At 36.1% G+C, this 5,042-nt stretch overlaps 1 non-coding gene across 1 annotated transcript; it reads left to right on the forward strand.

The window, feature by feature from the left end:
- Nucleotides 1-4,226: 4,226 nt before the first annotated feature.
- On the forward strand, nucleotides 4,227-4,300 carry TRNAP-UGG (transfer RNA proline (anticodon UGG)). The gene has a single exon. It is a non-coding gene; the product is annotated as a tRNA-Pro (tRNA).
- The last annotated feature ends 742 nt before the right edge of the window (nucleotides 4,301-5,042 follow it).

A 5,042-nucleotide genomic window follows, 5' to 3' on the forward strand; every position in this document is an offset into this window, starting at 1 on the left:
TAAATTTCTCATATTTTTTCCAAAAAGTCGAAAAATCGACCCCGGGCCCGCTTGGTCAAAACCCGAGGTTCGGACCAAAATCCTTTTACCCATTCAACCCCGAGCCCGAATATGTAATTAGTTTTGGAATCCGACCTCAAATTGAGGTCTAAATCCCCAAATTCCCGAAATCCCTAAGTTCTATCCAAAAATCCTAATTTCACCATAAAAATTCTAGATTCTAAGTTGAAATCTTGTTATAAGATGTAAAAGATTGAAAGAAAAGAGTTAGGAATCACTTACCTATGATTTGGGGAAGATTTGGCCTTTGGAAAATTGCCTCTTAAGGTTTAGGGTTTTGAAAATATGAAAATTGGATGAAAAATCATGTCTAAGTCCCTTTTACTCAGCTGCAGATGTCGCAATTGCGACCTGAGTTTTGCAAATGCGAAGGAGCACTCGCAATTGCGATGCCCATCACAGTCCCGCTGCCTTCGCAAATGCAAGGAAAGTGTCGCATTTGCGACCACTAAACTTCGCAAATGCGACTAAATGATCGCATTTGCGATCACTGCCCTTCCCCGACTCCCTTCGCAAATGCGAACAAAAACTCGCAAATGCGAAAACTATTGGCCCAGCTTCTCTTCGCATTTGCGATGAGAAACTCGCAAATGCGAGCCTCTCATAGGTCGCAAATGCGAGATCAGAGGCCTGCAATAATATCAGATGCCCAGCAGTGTTTTCCAAGCCAAATCTCACTCTGTAGCTTATCCGAAACTCACCCGAGCCCTAGGGGCTCCAAACCAAACATGCACACAAGTCTAAAAATATCATACGAACTTGCTCGCATGATCAAATCACCAAAATAACACTTAGAACTACGAATTTAGTACCAAATCAAATGAGATTCTCAAGAACACTTTAAAATTTCTATTTTCTCAACTGGAAGTCCGAATCACGTCAAATCAACTCTGTTTCTCACCAAATTTCACAGACAGGTCTTAAATATCATACTGAACCTGTACCGGGCTCCGAAATAAAAATACGGACCCAATACTAACAATGCCAAATAACAATCAATTCTTAAAAATAAATAATTTTCAAACTTTTAATTTTCATCAAAAATTCATAACTCAAGCTAGGGACCTCCGAATTCGATTTCGGGCATACGCCCAGGTCCCATAATTCGATACAGACCTATCGAGACTGTCAAAGTACGGATCCGGATCTGTTTACCAAAAATGTTGACCGAAGTTAATTAAAATTAACTTTTAAGGCAAAAGTTCTTATTTTCATTAGTTTTCAACATAAATATTTTTTGAAAACCTGCCTGGATTGCGCACGTAAATCGATGAGGGTAAAAAAAAGATTTTTAAGGCTTAAGAGCGCAGATTCGAGTTCTAAAATATAAGATGACTTTTTGGGTCATCACACAAGCGGGGAAAATCTTATTTAAAAGCATAAAACATAAAGATTAGGCAGGCTCCCACTCTGGCAAGAACGGACTAAGAGGGTCAGCTACCCAGCAATCTTTTATAATTAAATATCGTTACTGTATAGGTAGATCTGATTGTGAAAGACCTATTACTGGATAATTCATGGGTAGAGCCAAAGAGTGTGAACTATACAAGTTCCCAATAACATCAATTAGTTGATTAAATATTAAATTAAAGTATAAAGTAAAGGCTTGAGTGTATAGAGAAGACCTCGCCGTTTAAGAAGTAACCATAGAAACGAAGGAACCCACTATTTATTTTTGAATTTCTTTTATTTACTAGATTTTTTATACCTAGGAAAATATAATTTTTTATTTCTTTCTTATTTCGCAGTGAAATACCTAAAAAAAACAAAAAAAAAATCATGGTCGGGAAGGTTAGAGTAACCAAAGCTATTGGAATTTTTATTTTATACATCGGAATAATCTGTTTTGTTATTAATAGACTAGGAAGGGGGGAAAGAATAACTGAAAGAAAGGCAATCGATTAGTTATTCGTCAAAGTTTCATTTATTCAATGACCAGAATTAAACGGGGATATATAGCTCGGAGACGTAGAACAAAAATTCGTTTATTTACATCAAGCTTTCGGGAGGATCATTCAAGGCTTACTCGAACTATTACTCAACAGAAAATCAGAGCTTTAGTTTCGGCTCATCGAGATAGGGATAGGAAATTCATTTGTGGATCACTCGGATAAACGCAGTAATTCGCGAAAGGGGAGTATCCTATAGTTATAGTAGATTAATACACAATCTGTACAAGAGACAGCTGCTTCTTAACCGTAAAATACTTGCACAAATAGCTATATCAAATAGGAATTGTCTTTATATGATTTCGAACGAAATCATAAAGGAAGTAGATTAGAAAGAATCTACCAAAATAATTTAAATGGAGTTCCCTGGAGAATGAACTCCGAGAAGGTAGAGTAGAAATTAGTATGAGAAAATATGTTAAAGTAGTCAAAATGAATGAACACGTTCAATTCAATAAAAAAAAAAATCTTTTTTTCTGATTCATTTTTTTTTACTTACGACACGGTACTCAAATATAGATTCTTGTAATTATGATTCAAGTGAAGAAAAAGTAAGCCTATTTATTTCGGGCTTTAAAACCAGTAGTTCTAGCGGTCGACTCGGTTCTTTCAAATTATTTCTCATTATTGAGAAAGGGTAACAAAGATAAAATACGATCTTATTTTATAGCAAGAGTAATTAATCGTTGTTGTTTCAAGGTCAATCTATTCACTCGTCTTGATAATATTTTTCCTTGTTCCCTAATAAATCGACTAATTAAACTCATATTTCTATAATCAATTCGATCCCCCGATTGAATCGGGGGCAAACACCTACGAAAAGATCGCTTGAATTTAAGAAAAGGTCGCTTGGATTTATCCATGGTTTGTTTGTTTAATTTATTCCTTATCCCTAAAATCCTATTTCTTAATTCTAATTCAGTTTAAATCCACCCAAAATAGGATTTTTAAAAAATAAACAAATCTTATTTTTTAAAAATCCTATTTTGGGTGATTTTTCCCCTTCCTTGAAAGGGTAAGACACGGGTACTTGGTTCGCTCTATTTCTTTATCTTCCCATGAATCGTATGTTTGTAACAATAGGGACAGAATTTTTTCAATTCTTATCGATTAGGCGTATTGTGCCGGTTCTTTTGAGTAATATATTTGGAAATAACTCATGATACCTTAGCAACATTGTTTCGGACACAACTAGTACATTCCAAAATCACCGTTACTCGGACATCTTTCCCCTTGGCCATGAACCTTCTTTGGATTTTTGATTTACTCAACTCTTCTATTTTTGATTCAAAATGAAGAAAGGATAAAATAGAAGTTACTAACTTGAAATCCAATTCTAAAAGTAAAAGATTAAAATCAAGAAAATAAAGTAATAGTAAAGCAAAGTCATAGTAAAATACAACGATTTTTCTAAAGTATATTTCAAACTAAAGTAATCATTTAAGTATCTTGTATAATACTCTTGTCCTAGATCTTCTATTCTACCCCCATTCCTCTATTATTAATTTTTCGTTAATTCGAACTTGAGCCCGAATGTTGAATCCACTTTTTTATTCTCTCTCTTTCCTCCCTTATTCTAAAAAGGGAAAAAAGAGAAAAGAGGGGGAGAGGGATTCATCACCAATATTTGATTGGATCTCTAATCTTCTTCATTCCTTCCCATGACAATAGCTAGAATGAAAAAAGGGGAATGTCAACGCATCCGGGAAAAAATATTTAATCTCTATCAATAGACCTGCTAAACCCCCGAACCATAGTATACTTAGTACCGGTGCCACAGATAGATATGTTTTTAGATCTCGCATTGAAAAACCTCCTTCTTTTGTATTATTTGTTAGAATAGATAATACATATATGATCAGATGAATATGTAGTTAAGTGCTGCTTAGAGTTGGACACTGAATTCCTAATTCAAATTGCAATGTACAATGATTCGGGAAATAAGATTTTTCTTTTCTTAAAACAGAAAAAAAAATACATCCCCTTCTTTCTTACCGAGAATTTTCGAAAAATACTAATTTATTTTTACGATGGATTCTGTATTTATATATTTTCTATATAATCTATAAGAGAAGTATTTTCCTTTTATTTTACTATTATATGTTAAATGAGACCAAAAAGAGGAAATGCCCAAAAAAATTGTATATATCAATGGAGGAAATAACCATGTGGAAAACAAGACAAGAATTCTCTACAATTACACTATGGAACAATTAAAGGGATGTGGCGCAGCTTGGTAGCGCATTTGTTTTGGGTACAAAATATCACAGGTTCAAATCCTGTCATCCCTACCTATAACTGCTCAAAGGAGCAGGTACAAAGGATCAATTGAGATCACTTCAAATTGGACATATTTTACTGCCAGTCGGAGCGGACAGTTCAGATATTGGAAGATATGCTCAGAGCATGTGTGATTGACTTTGGAGGGCAGTGGAATCGATTCTTGCCTTTGGCCGAGTTTGCTTACAACAACAGCTATCAGTCCAGCATCGAGATGGCTCCATTCGAGGCTTCATATGGTCGGCAGTGTCGTTCTCCCATTGGGTGGTTTGAGTCTAGCGAGGCTAGGTTATATGGGACTGACTTGGTGAAGGATGCCTTGGAAAAGGTAAAGTTGATTCAGGAGCGGCTTCGCACAACTCATTCCTGACAAAAGATCTACGCGGATCAGAAGGCGCGTGATTTATCATTTATGGTGAGCGAGAAGGTTCTCTTGAAAATCTCGCCGATGAAGGGGATTATGAGATTCGAAAAGAAGGGCAAGTTAAGCCCAAGGTTTATATGCCCATTTGAGGTGTTGAGGCGAGTTGGGGAGGTTGCTTATAAGCTTGATTTTCCTCCCAGTCTATCGGGAGTTCACCCGGTTTTCCACGTGTCAATGCTCCGGAGGTATCATCCCGACTTGTCGCATGTGTTAGACTTCAGCACGATTCAATTAGATGAGAGTCTGGGTTATGAAGAGGAGCCAGTTGCCATTATTGATAGGCAGGATCGCCTGTTGAGATCCAAGAGGATTTCCAAGGTAAAGGTTCA

The sequence above is a fragment of the Nicotiana tabacum genome, chromosome 17 (genome assembly GCF_000715075.1).
Source record: "Nicotiana tabacum cultivar K326 chromosome 17, ASM71507v2, whole genome shotgun sequence".
Lineage (NCBI taxonomy): Eukaryota > Viridiplantae > Streptophyta > Magnoliopsida > Solanales > Solanaceae > Nicotiana > Nicotiana tabacum.